Source organism: Lycium ferocissimum, chromosome 12 (genome assembly GCF_029784015.1).
Source record: "Lycium ferocissimum isolate CSIRO_LF1 chromosome 12, AGI_CSIRO_Lferr_CH_V1, whole genome shotgun sequence".
NCBI lineage: Eukaryota > Viridiplantae > Streptophyta > Magnoliopsida > Solanales > Solanaceae > Lycium > Lycium ferocissimum.
The window spans coordinates 27617783-27639717 of NC_081353.1; the positions used below are offsets into that span (position 1 = coordinate 27617783).

The 21935-nt window shown below is 31.0% G+C and overlaps 1 pseudogene; it reads right to left on the minus strand.

The window, feature by feature from the left end:
• Positions 1-324: 324 nt before the first annotated feature.
• Positions 325-2472, minus strand: LOC132040234 (premnaspirodiene oxygenase-like; annotated as a pseudogene).
• Positions 2473-21935: the final 19463 nt, after the last annotated feature.

Here is a 21935-nt window from a genome sequence, read left to right on the forward strand (position 1 = left end):
GTTGGTGAAATGTTAATTGTGGGCTTAGTTTCCCTACTTTGATTAGGGAAGTCATTTTTTTTATTTTTGAGGAGCTTGTTTTCCTAAAGAAAATGTTTGCCAAAATTTTTGACCAAACGAACATGAGAAAATTAGAAAACATTTTCCGAAAAATGTTTTCCTTCATAACGAACACACCCTTAAAGCTAATGAATTTTACAGGCCGTAATGAATATAAAATACGTATTTCATTTATTTGATCCGTTAGTCATCATGGTATGACAGGACTGGATAAAGAGGATGAAAAAGAAGAGGCAAAGAAAACATTACAAGGATGTATTTAACTTATTCAACACTTACCCACACTAAAACAAGAGAAACAACTGGCATTAAAATGATGTTTCGGACAGGGGCAGAGTTAGTGTACTACTTTCGGGTTCAGACCAACCTAAGAAATTTATTACATCTATATAAATATTTTATTGCGAACCTAGTTATTGAAATGAGTTATGAGTTTAATGACAAACTCAAACCCCACACCCCATAAATTCAAATCTTGGTTCCGCCTCAGATTTCAGAGTTAATCAACAGGTGATACATAAGGTGTAGCGATCAAGTACAAATCATGTTCTCTTCTAGCAGTTATTCCATTTGACTCGGTCATGTCCAAATCCCTTGCATTAATTCCTTCTGGAAGTTTCCAATCAAACTTGTAAAGCAAATGGGCTAACGGCAGAGTAACAAGAGCTACACCAAATAGTATTCCCGGACATATTCTTCTTCCCCCACCAAATGGAAGAAGTTGAAAGTGATTTCCAGTGAATTCAATAGAACTATTTTCAAATCTCTCTGGTTTAAAACATTCAGGATTTTCCCAGCTCTCGGGATCTCTTCCAAGTGCCCATACATTAACCAAGACTTTGCTTTTCAACGGTATAGTGAATCCATCTATCTCGGTTTCTTCCCTGCATTCTCGGGGGACCAACAAGGGAGTTGGAGGGTGTAGCCTGAGTGTCTCTTTGATCACTAGCTTTAGGTAATTAAGCTTTTCAAGGTCAGCATCATCATCGCACGTTTTATTTCCCTTAAAGGCTTCTCTCACTTCAGCTTGTGCTTTGGCCATGACGCGTGGACTATTCAGCATTTCCGTTAATGCCCAAATGACGGTCGAAGATGATGTGTCTGATCCTGCTACAAACATGTCCTACACCATGTATGATCATCAAATGTCATCAATCGAGTCAAACAAGTAAGTAACTATACATACCTTTACTTCCATGGACCACCCAAAAATTGTCGTTTACCTTTTTAAAGTTGTCGTTTAAGTTTCTTAACATAAAGTTAAATATTCTGAAAAAAGTTTAGTTAAAGTTAAATATTCTAAAAAAAAGTTTAGTTTGTGTATGCCACCAATTTTTTCGAAAAACTTGAAATTGTTGCCTGAAGTTCGGAAACGACATAGTAACACTTTGGTTTCATAAATATTAATAAAGAAACCATAGGCTAAGAGTAAACAGAAAAGGTATGGTGTAGTCGTTAACAAATTGTAGCAAGCAATAAATGGTACACTTACAAGAATAACTGCTTTGATATTGTCATTTGTTAGTGGAAATTGAAATTCCTCACTCTCCGTGACTCTTAAAAATACATCGATCAGATCTTCAACTCCGGACTCACCATTACATTTTTTTCCATTTGCCCGGTTCTCTCTATGCACATTGATAATGTTGTCCAAGAGTGTGTCTACTTTATTACGAGCTTTCATTAGTTTAGATTTCATCCCACTAATCCCATGTAGAAAGGATTTTGAAGGGAACAAATCAGCCAGCTCAAACCCACCGGATAATGATTGTGCTCTATGAATCAATGTTATCAACTCATTTTGATCTTTACATGCTTTTCCAAATGCTGACCTACATGTCACAGCATTCATAAACCAAAAAAGTTTTTCTGTTAAGTTGACTGGCGAATTTACCATTGATTCGATGGATGATAGGAGACTTGAGAGTTCATCTTGTCGAATCGAGCTGAAGGACTTGACCATCTTGGCACTAAGTAGCTCCAAGACACTCAATTTACGCATTTGTCTCCAGTAATCACCATATGGGGAAAAGGCAATGTCCGTACAACAGAATAAAGGATTTTCCCAACATGGTTACCGGCCTAGATGCAAAGGCGAGGTCATGAGTTTTTAGAATTTGTTTGGCCATGTGTGGGGAGGATACAACTACCGTGGGAACTTCCCCGAGCTGTAAGTACATAATAGGTCCATATTTTTGTGATAAGTTTCTGAGAACTCGATGTGGTACTCCACTTGTCAAGTGATGTACACTTCCAATAATAGAAATAAGAGACATACAACCTCCACGGGCCCGGAGGCAGCTTCTTCTTAAGGGTTTTCGACTTCTTCCAATTTTGAATAAGTAGAAAGAGGAAGAAGATGAATAGCAAAAATGAAACAAAGTATTGAAACTCCATTTCAATACAGGAAGAAAGATAAAACTCAATTTGATGGATTTTCTGTTTTGAGATGGTTACTTATATAGTGGCTAAACTTGGGTACTACGTGTCTACCTAACCTACCACATGGAATGTTGATTTTTCTCGTGGATAGAGTTGCATAAATTATTGTACTTTTCGTCTTTTCCACTTCCACCAAATTAAGTATTTTTTGATACCTAGTACAAGTCAACAATATTTGTATGTATGTGGAGCAATATATGACAAACCAATATATGTTCTACCGGTGACATTCGACCTCCAATCAAGACTATTGATCTCTTTAAAATGAATAAACACTAATTAACCACCATTTTTTTTTTGGTCTTTATCAAATAAACAAGTTGTTGATCTTTTTTTTCAATCAATGTACTAGAATGTAAAGGACATAAATTATCGTTAACCATACATCTCATTTTAGACTCATTTTTTTCATCACTAAATCGAAAAGTCCGATTCATAAATATATGCTAGACTTATTTTCTCCGATTCATAAATGTATGCTAGACTTATTTTCTTCTCCTCAATATTCTTCTAATTCTAGTTCTTCGAGAAGGTATATAACCCACACACACATGTAGAAAACAAAAAGATAGCAGTTGAGACCGTTTCTGCCTTTTGTTGCATCACACAGTCAATTTAGTTGCCTAAACCAAAAGGTTGAAATCAGCCTTTATCTATTTAGTATTTACATCACCAATGACGCATGCATAAGAAGACCACATAATTTCAAAAAATAAAAAAAAAGGATGACGCATTAACGCCAGTGTTGGGAATAATTAAAGGTTCGGTATGTCGACCTGTGGGAAATAATCAAGACTATTATCTCTTTAAAATGATATTTTAAACGTTTGTTAATTCACCACCATTTTTACAAAATGGTCTTTATCAATTAAAAATGGTTCATTAATCCAAATCTTTTTTTTCCAATCGGTTTTATAATACTAGATATGACAAGGACATAAATTAGAGGTTCATAATTGTTTAAATAAACTAGCCCAATTTTTAATCCCAAATTAATTAAAAATCCGACCCATTTTGTAATAGTGATGGCATAAGACTTTTGTTCTCCGATTCGTAAATGTATGACGAATGGCGTAAATTTTCTTCGATCGTATTTATTCTTCTAATTCTAGTTCTTTTATTAAGGTATATAAAAACACGGGTGTCATTTGGTTACAACAATTGATAACAATTCTGAGTTCGTGTTTGATTGAACTTTTATTTCAGTATAAGTAATTCCGAGGTTATATAAATCACAATTGTGGTATTACTTTTATACCATAATCAATGTATGATAACAATCTCGAATTGCTAATCACAGGATAAAACAATCCTTCCGGATAAGGATACAGAGTGCCTGGATGACAATGCCAACAACAGCCAAGTCTTGAAATATGCAGGATTTCATTTAATCTTTATTTAATGTTGACAATCTCAGTCACGTAACAGCTGAAACATGCAAGAATCACGGAAGCAGTTATTACAAGGTTATTCTATAAATTCCCCCACTTCCCTACCATTATAGACATGCGAATACACCTAAATACACACATTACTATGCTCATTTTCTACTTAAATTATTCCAGTTATTGTTGTTCTTGATAGTTGCTCGTTGTTCAGTGGCCCGAAAATTCAATAAGATTTACTCTCTTTTTTTTATCTCCCTGATTATCTCGATTTGATTGTTTACTTTATTGTTCATTCCACGGCGTTTATTTACTTTATACTAGTATCAATAAAAGACTAATAAATTTGAATTTTAATTAAAATATTTCCCTGTTTTCATCATCAACGACGCATGCATAAAAAGACCGCATAATTTCCAAAACGAATTCAAAATAAAAGGAAAATCTCTGTCAGGTTTGAAATATATGCTAATTTGTTGCATCATTGCTGATGTAATAGCGCCGTTGTTGGAAATAAGGAAACACTAGGTGCCAATTTGGTTACAAGATGCGGGATAAAATGTGAGATTGTTTTATCTTGTATTTAGTTGAATTTTTATTTCTATATAAGTAATCTCGAGAATATATATATATATATATATATATATAAATAACCCCTCAAACTTAATTGAAGTTCCATTTTGGCACAAGTTCCTATTAAACAGTCCAGCCTCATTGTTGTGTTCCTATTGAACACGCTTTTGACAGCCCTAAACAAACTTAAGTGCGTAAAGGTTACTCGCCATAGACCAAACAAATACAACCAATTAAAAAAAGGGCAAGTCAACAAAGGGAAAAATAGTAAAAATCTAAATAAAGAAAAAAGAGAAAATGATTAACTGAAAGGAAAAGTTTAACTGAAAGGAAAAGTTTTCTTACGTTGTTGCCCTTCTTCTACCTCGATTTAGTTTGAGAAAAAATGTTAGGAATTTGAAGAAAAAAAGTGACGAAATCTAAAAACTTGGGGAAGAATAAAAAGTCAAAACTAAATTGGTGGGGCAAATAATTTTTGGCTTGAAATTTTTTAGTTACAACAATAAAAAAATTCAACTTTGGGTTGAAACAAATTTGAAGAAAGACAGTGACTGAAATATGCAAACATTGAATTTTTTATCTGCTTTTTTTTTTTGGTTACCTTTTGGACAGCAGCAGAGATGAGATGATTGTCATTTTCTAAATCTTGGAAAAAGTTTTTTTGAATTTTTTATGTTAATATTATATTATTGTTCAGAAATGTGATGAACTATCTCAGCAAGATGATTTTGGGAATTTTCTCTATGGTTACGGCATCTGCTGACATTGTGTGCCATTATGAACTAATTTTCTCTACAAGACTTCAATATCTCCAGTAGGAAGAACGTGGCGTGGAAACAAGATTTGTTGAAAAAACACTAAGGCACATTTGTTTGAGTAATAATTTATTTAGAAATGATCTCTACAATTTGTTTAAGCATTTGTTTATGACAGAAATCGTGCTAAAAAATAAGAAATAGTAGCAGAGGAGCGGCGCTAATGGAGATGAGGTGTTGGTGTGGTGGCCTTTACATAAAGTGGGTTTCTGAAAAAATGAATAAACATTATTTTAAACTTGTTCACGCGCCTAACAAGGGTGAAATACACTTTCTTTCTTCTTCTTTTTTTGCGCCATGTCAACTTTTGTGTTCAATAGGCACAAAAGGAATGAGGTTGGAGTGTTCATTTAGGTTACGAATTAAAATATTTCCCTGTTTTCATCATAAAATAATTTTAATGTAAATTATTTTATCAATGTAATTTGGCAATATATATATATCATGCTTATGTGTGATGATGATTCCAAAATTGCAAATCACGTGATAAAACAACAAAATGATAAAGATTTCCTTCTCCAAAACTCTTCACCTAAAGTCCAATAGGAAAATCAACGTTAAATTAAAAATAAAAGTTTATCCAAGTTTATCTACTAAAAACCAAACATATGTTTTATATTATACAATGTATATCACATTTTGATCCAGTAAACATCCACCCAAAGAAGTATATCCAGTGAATAATCCTGTCACTATTAAATTCACGTATTATAATTCTAGTAATTATTCACAAATTACCAAACGACCCCTGATAATTATAGGAGGAATAACATTTTTATGTGAATGTTTTTTATTTAGCCTAATGTTGATTTAGTTAACAACATGACATGAGTGCATTTTGTGTATCAAATCTTTACATATTTACCCTTTTATTTCAACTATTGACATTTAGTATATGCTAAACTATTCCCCGATTAAACTTTCTCTGTTTATTAGAATAATAATCAGTATTACTTGGATAATTGGAATTAAGTAAAAAGAAAACAAGTTAAATGAATTCATGAAGCTTGAATTGGATGGAGGAGGAGGAAAACAATTGAAAATTTTGACTCTTTCGTAAATAAGTCAAGTAGATTTGGTTAACTTGAAACTTTTTGTAAAGAAAAAAAAAACTCGTTATGTTTGGCAATAGGTTCAAGATAGTCCCTTAAGTATCAATTGAGCATCTTTGGTCATTTAAATTTGTCAAAGTGAGCATTTTTATCTCCATCAAATATTTACCAAATTCTTATTATTAAATTATCAAAAGTGTGAAAATAGAGAGCATTTAATGGGAACTCACATTTGGAACTACACATAATATGCACAACGAGCTTGCAAGTGTAATAATTGTTAGACTTAAAAAATCATCAATTTTTATAAATTCATATACGTATATAATTTATTTATTTTGATAATTTAACATGATAGATATTAAAAGATGATAATTTTCATCTTAATATTTGTTTCACCAAAACATCATAACACTTTAATGCCACAGAAAAAACTATGTTATTTTATTCCAAATTGGAAACTAAAATTCATGAAGTACCAGCTGGAGCTATATGGCTCGAGGTCACTGATTCAGATGTCAAAAAGAGAAAATGTGATAAAACAAAATAGAAAAAAGAGAAAGAAAGTTTACTGCTGTTATATTATAGGAGGTCCCTAAGGGCCATACTGCATAGTGCAAACATAAAATAAGTAACATTTTCCTGCCAAAAACTACTTTTTTCAATAATTAAATAATTGCACTCTTTCTGTGTCTTTCCCTTTTCTGATTTTACTTTTCAATCTTGTCATTTAGTAGGAGGAAGGAATTTTCCCTTTCTGATGTCACTTATCAAATGTACAATCACTAAAAGTAACCAAGAAAAATAACTAAGATGATTAAAATGTGAAGTGCTAGCAAAACACCACCATAATGCAGAAAATTAGAATGTTTTGTGAAGACAAGGTCACATGCTTGTTAAAAGACAAACTGAAAGAGAATTTGTCCACTCTCAATGGCAGTGACAAACTTTAAGAAATTTGTGTAATATATATAAATTAGTAATTTAGAACTCAGTAACTTAAAGATTTGAATTCGGAACCCACAAACCTCTAATTCTAGCTTCGTCTATGATTAGAGATATACTTCGTTTAATTAAACCAGCCCAATTTTAAATCCCAAGTTAATAAAAATACGACCCATACACCCGACCCAACCACAACCATAATCTAGTTGGAGGTCACGTATCATATTTGGTATTGTAAAATCGGTGTTAATGAAAAATGGCATGGATGGGTCATTTTGATAACGGACGATGACATAAATGAGTCAAACTATTGATGAGTGGCATAAATGAGTCATTTCCGATAGTTTGATGGCATAAATGAGCCAAACTATTGATGAGTGACATAAATGAGTCATATTCGATAGTTCGACGGCATATTTGAGCCTTTTCCGATTTAAAAATACTAAAAACCAAACATATGTTTTATATTATTCAATGTATATCACATTTTGATCCAGTAAACATCCGCCCAAAAAAGTATATCCAGTGAATAACCCCGTCACTAATAAATTCACGTACTATAATTCCAGTATATTATTCACAAATTACCAAACGACCCCTGATAATTATAGGAGGAATAACATTTTTATGTGAATAATAACATGTCATGTTGATTTAGCTAACAACATGACATCAGTGCATTTTGTGTGTCAAATCTTTACAAATATACCCTTTTATTTCAACTATTGACATTTAGTATATGCCAAACTATTCCCCGATTAAACTTTCTCTCTTTATTAGAATAATCAGCATTAGTTGGATAATTGGAATTAAGAAAAAAGAAAACAAGTTAAATGAATTGATGAAGCTTGAATTGGATGGAGGATGAGGGAAACAATTGAAAATTTTGACTCTACCGTAAAAAAGTCAAGTAGATTTGGTTAATTTCTAACTTTTTATATAGAAAATTAAAATAAAAAACTCGTTATGTGTGGCAGTAGGTTCAAGATAGTCCCTTAAGTATAATTGAACATCTTTGGTCATTTAAATTTGTCAAAGTGAGCATTTTTTTATCTCCGTCAAATATTTACTAAATTCTTATTGTTAAATTATCAGAACTGTGAAAATAGAGAGTATTTAACGGGAACTCACATTTGGAACTACACATAATATACACAACGAGCTTGCAAGAATAATAATTGTTAGACTTAAAAAAATCATCAATTTTTATAAATTCATATACGTATATAATTTATTTATTTTGATAATTTAACATGATAGATATTAAAAGATGATACTTTTCATCTTAATATTTGTTTCACCAAAACATCATAACTCTTTAATGCCACAGATAAAACTATGTTATTTTATTCCAAATTGGAAACTAAAATTCATGAAGTACCAGCTGGAGCTAGATGGCTCGAGGTCACTGATTCAGTTGTCAAAAGAGAAAATGTGAAAAAACAAAAAGGTAAAAAGAGAAAGAAAGTTTACTGCTGTTATATTATAGGTCCCTAATTGCACTCTTTCTGTGCAAACATAGAGATAACAAGATTATTCCACAAGCCTTCTCGTTTGATTTTCCTGCCAAAAACCACTTTTTTCTATAATTAAATAATTGCACGCTTTATATGTCTTTCCCTTTTCGATTTTACTTTTCAATCTTGTAATTTAGTAGGAGGAAAGAATTTACCTTTATGATGTCACTTATCAAATGTACAATCACTAAAAGTAACCAAGAAAAATAACTAAGATGATTAAAATGTGAAGTGGTAGCAAAAGACGAGTCCGGAACCAAAATAACCCCAAAAAAACACAGTGAACCAAAATACCCAAAAAAAAAAAAAATAGTACCAAAGTACCTTTTCTTTATGTGACTCGATTAAGTCCAATAACGTGATATTTACTACGTTATTTTGGATTTATTTTTTTTTTTTTTTTTTATTCTCACACTTTTTTCGTACTTTGGCCATCGATTAATCATGCTTTGAGATTCCGGAACTTCAATATTTTATATAGAATTCGATTTTTTTTTTTTGTGCGATTAATAATGAAGGCTCAATATATTAAGGATACGCAAAATTTTGGATCGTCGTTTTATTAGTTGAAAAGTGCTCGAAGTAAGTTTTTGTTTGATTTAAGTGAATTATATTTTAATGCGTAACTTTCTTTCGAATATGTTGCGATTTTTTTAAAATAAGATTTATTATTAAGACATGCACCATGCACCCAAACAAGGCATGGTTGAAAAGTGCTCGATTATTAGTGATATTTGATGTGGTATGAACTTAAGTAGTTATATAAATTGATAAAGATAAAATTATCAAATAATGAGTATAAGGAGAAAAAGTAGTTGTAAATTGGTGAAACTTTAAATGGTCATAACTTTGCGCCCGGACATCCAATTTACGTGATTTTTTTTTTTTTTGATTTTGGGTATTTTTGGAGATCTAGCGCATAATTTGCCCGCAAGGCGAGTTTGTGACACAATTTTTAGAAAAATCTCTTTTTTCCCATTCAATTTGAATTTTGCCCCAAATTGGTGCACAATTTTCATTCATCTTTAGTAAAAATCTAGTGATAAAAAATATATTTGAAGATGGTAATCTCGTGGTAGTGATGTTTGGGATAAGACACTATTAACCCCCTGAACTTTGTCATAGATTCTTTGACAGCATCTTACGTTTTTTTAAGGGTCACATTACTCCTAAACTTTTTTAAAACGAATACTTACCATCTTTGTACCCGGATATGTTTTCTTATGAGAGAGTGACATACACTCTCCTTGCCACATATATATCTATATATATATATATATATATATATTCTATTTTTTTTATTCTTTTTGCGTACGTGGCAATTTTTAAAAAATTTGAAAAATTGAATTTTCTTAAAAAAAATGAAAAATGGATATTTAGCAAAGAATCTGAAATTTTGATTTTTTTTAAACCCATCTTTTAAATTTTTTTTTTGAAAACATGGATTTTCTTTTAAATATGGAAAAAAATGGATTTTTTTTAAAAATATGGAAAACTGGATTTGTTTTTAAAATGTCTTAAAAAATCTAGATTTTCATGATTTCATTTTTTAGGACACTTTTATTTTTCAAATAAAATCTGGATTTTTTTTTTTTTTAAATCTGGCAAAAGTGTTTTTTCTTGTCAAAATGTGAAAAGCTGAATTTTTATGGAAAAACTAATTATTTTTTTAAAATGTGGAAAACCCGTTTTTTTAAAGTAAATCTGGAAAACTAGATTTTTCTTCATATATAGAAAAAGTAATCAGTTAAAAAAAAAACTTTAAGCTTTAATGATAATTAATTAGGTGTAACTAAATGTAATTTACACAATTAAAAAAATGACACATGTTAGATTTTTATGCTTGTCACTCTCCCAAAAAGAGTAAAATACACTCTCCTTGTCATGTCAGCGCTTAGGGTAGTAATTATTCCATTTTAAAAAAGTTCAGGGAGATAATAGGACCCACCCCTGAAGGTATGTCCTAGTAACTTTGGCCAAAATTCACGGGGGTAACAATGCTTTATCCCATGATGTTTTGAATGTCAATTTTAAGGTTCAAAATTCAATTTATGAAAATAAGTTAGATGGCATTAGTGAACTTTATAAAAAAAATATCTACATTGTCACTTTCACAAACTTGGCTTGGTGGTTTAGCCATCTCTTTTTTACCTCTTTTTTATCCCAACCACTAGGGATCAAACCTAGGCGAGTGCACGGTATGTCCCAACCACATTAGATATATTATGCCCCAAAGCCTTGGTTGGGTGCATGGTGCATGTTTAAGTAAATATTAAGTATATTTTTTGTGTATCTATTTCTTAATGATAAATCTTATTTTTAAAAAAAAAAATCGCTTCGAAATAAAGTTACTGATTAAAAAATAACACACTTCAATTTTAATAATAAATCTTATTTTAAAAAGATCACAACATATTCGAAATAAAGTTACGCATTAAAATATAATTCACTTAAATCTAAACCCTAAAAATAAAAAACTTTAAGCTAATGATAACAAGTTTTCAAACAAAACTTACTTCGAGTACTTTTCAACCAATAAAATGACGACCCTGAAGTTTTGCATATCCTTGATATATTGAGCCTTCATTATTAACCACACACAAAAAAAAAAATCGGGTTCTATATAAAATATTGAAGTTCTGAAATCTCTAAGCATGATTAATCTATGGCCAAAGTACGAAAAAGTGTAAGAATTATATTAAAAAAAAAAAAAAAAAAGACACTCAGAATAACGCAGTAAAATACTGTGTTATTGGACTTAATGGCCGATTCTGAGTTAAGTTAATGATATTTTCTTTGCGTTAAAAATACTGATACTAGTTTTTTTTCTTGGGGTATTTTGGTTCACTGTGTTTTTTTAGGGGTCATTTTGGTTCCGAACTCAGCAAAACACCACCATAATGCAGAAAATTAGAATGTTTTGATGTATATATTTGTGAAGTCAAGGTCACATGCTCGTTAAAAGACAAACTTATAGGGAATTTGTCCACTCTCAATGGCAGTGACGTTCTGAAAATTGTTTACGACCAAATATCATTAGAGAAAAAAAGTTTAGCATTTGAAAAACTGAAAAACATATATTGGAGTAGATTTTTAGCTTTACAAAACTTTTCTCCAAATGGCGTTGGTGTTTTGTTCACATGCTTATGAAATAAATGATAGTCATCTTCAATTTTACATCAAATCATATCAATTAATATGACTAAATGAGAAATGATAAATTGGAGTAACGGCTACTTAATTAATATTAAGTGATAAAATATAGGTGAAAAATGGATGCCACGTATTTGAAAAATATGATTTAAATGTCCTCAAAGCCACCACCACGTATTTACTAATATGATATGATTTAAATGTTCTCAAAGCCACCAAAGCCACCACTACATCTGGGAGTCCTATTGTATCGAAAAATTTTTTAAAAATTTGTATTTTTCTTAAAAGGTAAATATGAATATAAATATAGTTTTTCACATTTTAAAAAAATAATTAATTTTTTATTTATAAAAAATCAATTTTTTTCAAATTTTGACAAGAAAAACACTTTTTCCGGATTTTTTTTGAAAAATAAAAGTGTCCTAAGAAAATGAAATTGAAAATCAAGATCTTTTAAGACTAAAAAAATTGCTTTCCATATTATTAACAAATCCATTTTTAATTAAAGAAAAAGTTTTTAACTACGGGTTTTAAAAATGAATTTTTTAAAAGAAAAATCAGTTTTTTAATTCGACTTTTCAGTTTTTTTTTATTTTTCGGGTTTAAAAATAAATTTTTTAAGAAAAATCAGTTTTTTAAGAAAAACGGGTTTTAAAAATAAATTTTTTAAAAGAAAAATCATTTTTAATGTCAGTTTTTTTTTTTTGTTTTTTAAAACAGCTTTTAAAAATAAATTTTTTTAAAACTTTTTTTTATTTTTAAAAACGGGTTTTAAAAATAAATTTTTAAAGAAAAATCAATTTTTTATTTTTTTATTCTTAAAAATTTAATGAATATTAAAAAAATAAAAATTTTGATAGTAATTGTTTGCCTCCACGATTTTAAATAGTTTAAATCATTGTTTGTTGGTCCTAGCGTAAAAAGCCCAAAAAAAATTATGGTGAAATTTTCTTTCTTCTCATTGCTTGTTTCCAGAATTCTTTGATTGGTTGCTTCCATTTGGAGTAAAGATATCTCAAGAAACTATTTAATATTGCTCGCAACTAAATATAAATTGAGACGAAAGAAATATAACTTTGTAAAGATCCTGATCTTCTAATGATATGCATGACAAACATTGTTTTTCTTGTTTTTTTTTTTTTTTTTTTGTCGAACAAATTTTGTTATAAGTTGGACAAATTATCAAGAAATAGTTCCTTTGTACGAGTAAGAAATTGATTTATTTACACGGGTCGCCCTCGGATCGTATATGAATTCTTAAAACTGTGATTTTTTTTTCAAATAAAATAAAAAATGGCCAATTAATGATATTTATATCTTCTATTGCGGTGTAAATTCCGGGAGGTTGATATTGTACAAAATACAAATACAGTAGGATAGTTATTGATAAAATACCAAACGGTTTAATTATCTAGCATTAAGGTGATGCAGTATGCTGGGCAGCCTGGGACCAACTCGAGCTACATACATGTATAGTAAAATTGTTTTAAAAAAAATAAATTTCTACGCTAGGTTTATTGCCCAAAAAAGAAAAAAATAGTACTCCCGCCATCTTAATTTAAGTGTCTTAGTTTGACTAGGCACGAAGTTTAAGAAGTAAAGGGAGATTTTTGAATGTTGTTGTCGTAAATTAAAGATGTGTGAGATCTTTTAAATATTGTGGTCTTAAACTTGCCTTGAAATTGAAAAACTTACTAAATATAGAAAGAAACACTCTTTTATATAGATTAAAAAAGAAAGTAAGACACTTAAATTGGTACAGAGAGAATAGTATATTATATTTTTTTATAGTGTAATCTCTATTGAAAAATTTTAAGTTTGACTACTTCGAATTTAAGGGAATAAAGTGCTCAATCAGGAAGTTTTATATTCTTAAGCTCGAACATCAATGGCATAATATATAAGCAAGCCTTCAAACTTGGTCTCAGCTAGTATTTATGCCCTCAACTTTGAACCGCACTTTTGTGGGACAAAAAAAAAAAAAAAAAAAAAAAAAAAAAAACATAAATAGTATTCACGCACTAATTTAGTGCGTGAAAAGGACAAGCGCAAATTTAACGGTTTGGCCTTTCACGCACAAAATTTATGCGTGAATGAGGCTCTTCATTTTGCTCGGATATTTGTCTCTTCCTTGCTCTCTTTCCTTCATTCTTCTTCTTCTTATTAATTGCTTTTCTTCCTCTTTTTTTTATTTTTTTTATTTTTTATTTTTATAGTGAACAAATAAATGGGTCCTTTTTTTTTTTAAGTTGAGAATCAAAGAATATTGAAAACACATATAGATTTTTTGACGGTGCACCTTTTATTCTTTTTTAATTCTTCTTTCTGTTTTCCTGTTATTATTCTGCTAGGATCTTGGTCTATCTAATCTTTTGTTTGATTTATCTTTCTTTCATTGTGTATAGTTCATTTGGGGTCCGGAACCAAAATGACTCAATAAAAAATCAAGTGAACCAAAAATACCCCAATAAAAAAAAAAGTTACGGAGACGGGCCGTTAATTGCTTTTGTGATATTTTACTACGCTAAAGAATTTTTTTTTTTTTTTTTTTTGCATACTAGCACCGAAGAAAAAAAATTTGGTAAACTTTTTTTTAAAAAAAAAAAACTTAGTGTTTTTTCATACTTTGACCAACGATTAGTCGTGTGTCAAGATTCAAAAACGTTAATATTTTATATAGAACACGATATTTTCTGCGTACAATAATGTAGGCCCAATACATCAAGGATACATAGACGTTCGGATAGTCATTTTAGGGGTTGAAAAGGTGCCGAAATAAGTTTTGTTTGAAAAAACTTAGTGTTTTTTTTCATACTTTGACCAACGATTAATCGTGTGTGACTCCGAAACGTCAATATTTTATATAGAACACGATATTTTTTTGCGTCTACAATAATGTAGGCCCAATACATCAAGGATACATAGACGTTCGGATAGTCATTTTAGGGGTTGAAAAGGTGCCCGAAGTAAGTTTTGTTTGAAAAAACTTAGTGTTTTTTTTCATATTTTGACCAACGATTAGTCGCGTGTTAAGACTCAAAACGTCAATATTTTATATAGAACACGATATTTTTTACTGCGTACAATAATGTAGGCCCAATACATCAAGGATACATAGACGTTCGGATAGTCATTTTAGGGGTTGAAAAGGTACCAAGTAAGTTTTGTTTAAGGTTTAAGTGTTTTATTTTTAAGGTTTTGATTTAAGCGTATTATTTTTTAATCAAGACATAACTTTATTTTGAATATAAATCTAATTCTAAAAAATATAAGGTGAAAAACTAGTTGTAAAGTGGTCAAACTTTAGATGGTCATAACTTTGCGCTTGGTCAAAGTATGAAAAAAAACACTAAGTTTTTTCAAACAAAACTTACTTCGGGCACCTTTTCAACTCCTAAAACGACTATCCGAACGTCTATGTATCCTTGATGTATTGGGCCTACATTATTGTAACGAAAAAAAATATCGGGTTCTATATAAAATATTGACGTTTAGTCTTGTACTAATCGTTGGTCAAAGTATGAAAAAAAAACACTAAGTTTTTTTCAAACAAAACTTACTTCGGGCAGGCTTTTCAACCCCTAAAATGATTTATCCAACGTCATGTATCCTTACGTATTGGAAACTACATTATCAGTACGCGTAAAAAAAAAATATCAGGTTATATAAAATATTAACGTTTTGGAATCTTGACACACGACTAATCGTTGGTCAAAGTATGAAAAAACACTATGTTTTTAAAAAAAAAAAAAAAGTTTACCAACTTTTTTTTCTTCAGTGCTAGTATGCAAAAAAAAAAAAAAAAAAAAAAATTCTTTAGCGTAGTAAAATACTGCGCTAAAGCAGTTAACGGCTCCGTCTCCGTAACTTTTTTTTTATTGGGGTATTTTGGTTCACTTGATTTTTTATTGAGTCATTTTGGTTCCGGACCCCAAAATGAACTATACACAGTGAAACAGAGAAAGATAAATCAAACGATTAGATAGATAGACCAAGCGAGAATAATAACGGAAAACGAAAGAAGAATTAAAAAAGAATAAAAAAGGTGCACCATCAAAAAATCTATATGTGTTTTATTCTTTGATTCTCAATTTAAAAAAAAAAAAAAAAGGACCCATTTATTTGTTCACTATAAAAAAAAAAAATAAAAAAATAAAGGAAGAAAAGCAATTAATAAGAGAAGAAAATGAAGGAAAGAAACGAAGAGAGCAAGGAAGAGACAAATATACGAGCAAAAATGAAAGCCTCATTCACGCACAAATTTTGTCGTGAAAGGCGTTAATTTGCGGTTTGGTCCTTTCACGCACTAAATTAGTGCGTGAATACTATTTATGTTTTTTTTTTTTTTTTTATTATTTTGGTTTAACTTTTTTTTTTTTTTGTCCTACAAAAGTCGCGGGTTCCTCCAACTTTAGGTGTACACGGTAGACACCTCAACTTGTATAAAGTTGAACACATAAACACAAATGCGCGTAGTATATAAATTTTGGTGTCTAAATGATCATTTTGTAAGTTGGAGTGTTCAACTGACAAAGTGGAGACAAGTTGAGCTGCCTACTTGTGCATACCCAAAGTTGGAGGGCATATCAGCCGGAGGCGGACCTACACGGAAGGGTGGGAGTGCACGTGCACCCCCCGCGCCCCTTCGGAAAAAATTATGTATATATATGTGTGTATATACCTTGAGAAATTAGTATATATTTAATTGTGCACTCTAACAAAAGAAAGTGTCTTTGGGGCAGGTTGGTTGCAACTGCTACTTCCCTTACATGTCACCCCAGATTGAACTCGAATATCACTTTTAGTTATTTTTTTAAGCCTATTATTAGGAAAACAATAAGCGTTAAATGAGCTCGCTCAGATTCAAACCTCCACTGTCACCACATGTTGCACAGCCTTAGCCGCTGAGCTATTTCTTTCATTTGATTCACTGTGTTAAATTTTATTTATTACACATATTTGACCTATACTTGTATTTTCGTCACTGCTATGCTATTAGTGACCAGTCCGACACAGTATTATCCCTCAACCATCAATAAATTTTTTATTGGCGTTTATGTTAAGATAATAGTGCTCCCGCGGTCTTAAAATCCTGGGTCCGCCTCTGGTATCAGCTGAGGCCAAGTTTGAGGACTAGTTTATATATTTGCACTATTTTTGTAACGGTTGAAGTATATACACAACACTTTTTTAACGAAGGGTATATCTGTTCTGAATTACAAAATTAATGGGTATATTTACACTTTTTCCCTTGATTAAGCGTATCGAATTTTCAAAGTCTGAACCAACGCACTACGCCTCTTAATGGTGAAGTAATTTGTATTGATTTTGCTCAAAAAAATTTGCATTTTAGACAGATATATTGTACTATTCTGCATCAATCTAGCTTTGAATGTCATCAATAGTGAGAAATGTGATAACTTCTGTGACACCATGTGGTTTAAAATAAGGGAAAAGGGTCAAAAATACCCCTCTACTTTAGAAAAAGGGCTAAAAATATCCTTTGAACTTATTTTGGGTCAAAAATACCCCTCTCATCCTTAAAGTTTTCAAATATACCCCTGTCTTGACGGAAATTATCTCCCAAAATAACCCGAAATCATTTTTTAAATCCGCTCCATTATTTAAACCGGACTCAACTAAATAATAACCCATAAGATCCCTTTATTCCCCCAATACGTAGGTTTGAGGTAATTGGGAAATAAGGGGTCTTATGGGTTATTATTTAGTTGGAGTGTGGTTTAAATGATGGAGTGGGTTTAATAAATGATTTCGAGGTTATTTTGGAAGATAATTTCCGTCAAGGAGGTATATTTGAAAACTTTGGATGAGAGGATATTTTTTTTGAAATAAGTTCGGATGATATTTTTAGCCTTTTTTTCAAAGTAGAAGGGTATTTTTGACCCTTTTCCCTTAAAATAACTTCAAAAGACAGCTTTTAAAAATGTCACATTCCAAAATGATACTCATCCCATCTCTCTGCCTACTTTTGTACTAATCCCTCCGTCCCAAAAAGACGAAATTTTAAAATAATTTGATTTCGTGAAATAATTTACAATTACTTAAATATTTAAGTTTTATTTTGAACTATATATTTCAAATGTCTTTCTTTATTTTTTAAATTTCGTGTCAAGTTAAACTAAAACAATCTTTTTGAGACGGAAGGAGTACTAAACTTTCATAGAAGTAGACATCCACAAAAGTTAAAAAGTTGTGTGACACCTTTTACACTCTTTTTTTCCCTAACCGTTTAAGTGTCATTCGATTGGTCTTTCAACAGAATTAATTAATGTATAAAAATCAATAATACGGTATATTGTTTGATTGATATTTTAAGGGGAACCAAATTTAGTATGAACTTTAGCATAGCTAATAGTACAATGTTTAGTTGGCTTTTTTCTTTTCTTTTCTTTTCTTATATAAAAAATACTCAGATAAGTTTATGGAAAAAATTATTAATATTACAGAAAAGGCTCAAATACGTCATCGAACTATCGGAAATAACCTATTTATGCCATTCATCAATAGTTTAGCTAATTTATGTCATCGAACTATCGGAAATGGCTCATTTATGCCACTCGTCAATAGTTTAGCTCATTTATGCTAGAAAAGGACATAAATGGTCCCTTAACTATGAGAATAGGTTCAAAATAGTCCCTTAACTATGCACTTAACATTTTTGGTCATTTAAGATGCCACAAATTAACAAAAATGATCCCTTAACTATGAGGGTAGGTCAAAAATAGTCCCTTAAGTATGCACTTAACAGTTTTGGTCCTTTAAGCTTGCCAAAAGTTAGCACTTTTAGTCTCCGACAAAATATTCATCGAACTTTGTTTGTTAGATTTGACGAGAACTATGAAAAAAAAGGGAAAAAATTAGCGAGAACTCATATTTAGAGGTACACATTACTAAACAAAAGGCCAAATGCCCTGGGACAAAACCGACATAAGTAAATTAGAAATACCAGAAACTACAAAAATTGTCACTACTAAAAACAAGCGAAAAAACGATGGACGGAAACAGATGGATAAAATCGAGGGATACAATTTTTTAATTTTTTTAAATTTTTTTATTGTTTTTTACGAAAACCAACAGACGCCTGTCAGTTATTTTGGAGGAAAAATGCGCGGAAACTATTTTTTTTAAAAAGAATCGCTACGATGGAAGTATTTGTTTTTATATCGGGTTTTCAGTAAAAATGAGTCTAATGTATTTTACTTAGCCGATGGACTCCCTCGGTTTTAATCGACGGAGTCTGTCGGTCTTTGTGTTTCGAGACACTATTTTCTAACATTATTAAGTCTGTAGGTTTTTCCTCGGTTTTCCCTATAATTGACTGACGTTCGTTGGTTTTGTCCCAAAATACTTAGTCTTTTCTTTAGTAATATATACCTCTAAACGTGAGTTTTTGCTCTTTTTTTTTTCATAGTTCTCGTTAAATCTAACAAATAAAGTCCGATGAATATTTTGTCGGAGATTAAAAGTGCTAACTTTTGGCGAACTTAAAGGACCAAAACTGTTAATGCATACTTAAGGGACTATTTTTGACCAACCCTCATAGTTAAGGGACCATTTTTGTTAACTTGTGGCAAACTTAAAGGATCAAAACCGTTAAGTGCATAGTTAAGGGACTATTTTGAACCTACTCTCATAGTTAAGGGACCATTTATGTCCATTTCTCTATTTATGCCACTCGTCAATAGTTTGGCTCATTTATGCCATCGCCATTACCGGAATGACTCATCCATGCCATTTTTCATTAATGTTGGTTTTCAATACTAAATATGATACGTGACCTCTAACTAGATGATTGTGGGTGGGTCGGCTGTATGAGTCGGATTTTTTATTAACTTGGGATTTAAAATTGAGCTGATTTAATTAAACCACGTGTAATATCTGGTATTATAAACCGGTGTTAATGAAAATGACATGGATGAGTCATTTTGGTAACGGCAATGGCATAAATGAGCCAAACTATTGATAAGTAGCATAAATGAGCCATTTCTGATAGTTCAATGGCATAAATGAGCCAAACTATTGATGAGTTGTATAAATGAGTCATTCCTGATGATTCAATGACATATTTGAGCCTTTTCAGTTAATATTACGTGGGATAAAATATGAAATAATAATATGTGTATTAAACAATACATGGCTTAAAACATTAAAATGACGAAACTGACCCTCAAGAATAGTGAAGGACCTATTTGGCCATGAGAATTATTCACTTTTTTCCGAGGATTTTTTTTCACTTTATTTGGAAATTACCGTTTGGGCATGAAAATTTCAAATATAACCTAGAGTTGTATTTGGAATCTATATCTATATATAATATAAGGTTAGGCATAGATAAGGAGATGTGGTACCTCTCTATGACCAGCATTTGCATTTCTTTATTTTTCTCCTTGTTTTGGCATTTTTATTGCATTTTTGGTTAATTTCTACCACTAACCTATGGATTAATAAAAGCCTTTATTGTAGTATTCAAGCCCATGTCTGAATCGGCCTAATAAACCCTTATATTGAATCAGCCCACGATAAAAAATATTAAATAACCCATAAATGGGTAGTTTTAAAGTTTCAGTTTTTTTTTTTTTTTTTTTTAATCATTATTGCTCTTCAAAAAAACCCTTATCACTATATAACTACTACTTATGATAAGCAAAACAAACTTAATCACTACTTTCGTAACCCAACGATTCCATAACCCAGGTGAGTTGTTTTAGACTCTCATATTTTTTTTATTTTTTTTTTTAATTTCTAGAACATTATATTGTTATACTTTTCTAGGGCGGTGTGATTGGGGCCGGGGGCGGAGCCAGAAGTTTATAAGGATTCATCCGACCCCCTTCAAAAAATTATACTATATAGTTTGAAAATTATTTTTTATGTGTATATATAGGATGTTAAGCCCCGTAGCTTCGTTTGTCTAATTTTTTATATTTTTGAAGGTTAATTAAATGCTCCACCACCGAGATAAGTTATTGGGGCGTCAGTTTTAATTATAAGCCTAAGTGCAAGTTTTAGCCCCCAAAAAAAATATTTCGTCCAATGATTTAAAAATAAATAAAAAATAATAAAATAAAATTATTCCAAGCTTTCAAACCAGCCCCCAAGTTTAAAAAAAATACACTTTTGTTTGAATCAAATTATTAATAATTTTTCCAAAATAGCAAAATCCCGGCTACCCCAACTACTTCTTCTTCAAGACTGCCGCCATTAATTCTCTTACCCTAGCTTGTTCCTGATTGTAAAATTGCTAATATACACCCCTGCCCCTTCGTCTTCCTCGGATTCATGGCCCTCAGATCCCTATATTCGTCCTGGTCAGATAACTCCATTTTTGTTCCGATAATTTTTATTCAAATCATCGAAATTGGTCACCAATTTATGAGTTCAATAGTTTGTGCATTATCCGCAATAGCTGTAGTCATCTATACTTGCACCCAGTAATTTGTAGAATCTGCTGTTGCATTTGTGATGATTTGATTTTATGGTTCTGCCGATCTCTACAAATTTTGTTTTAATAAACAATTATTATTTTTCCTGTTTAATCTGCTCTACTGTACAAGATTTATTTGATTTAAGTTATTTTAGACGAGTTGTTATTTTATTAGTCTAGTTGAAGTTATTTTAGACGAGTTGTTCTTTTATTAGTCTAGTTTAGTTGTTATGGAAAATGGTATTGTAGTAGGCGGAGAATATTATGGTGAATGGGTGGAGACTTCAGATTGTTGGATTTGGCAATCCAGAATAAAAGTTGTAGTACCAAGAAAATGATATTGTAGTAGGCGGAGAATATTATGGTGAATGGGTGGAGACTTGATTGGCAATCAATTAAAAGTTGAATTGAAATTCAAAGGTCATGTACATATAAGCAGTTGGTTGAAAGCGCCATGAAAAGTGGTTAGCTGAAATGCTCGCCTATGGACGTGACAATTACTTATACGATTAGTGTTGCGTCTACTAGGGAAAAAATAGCTCCTGCAT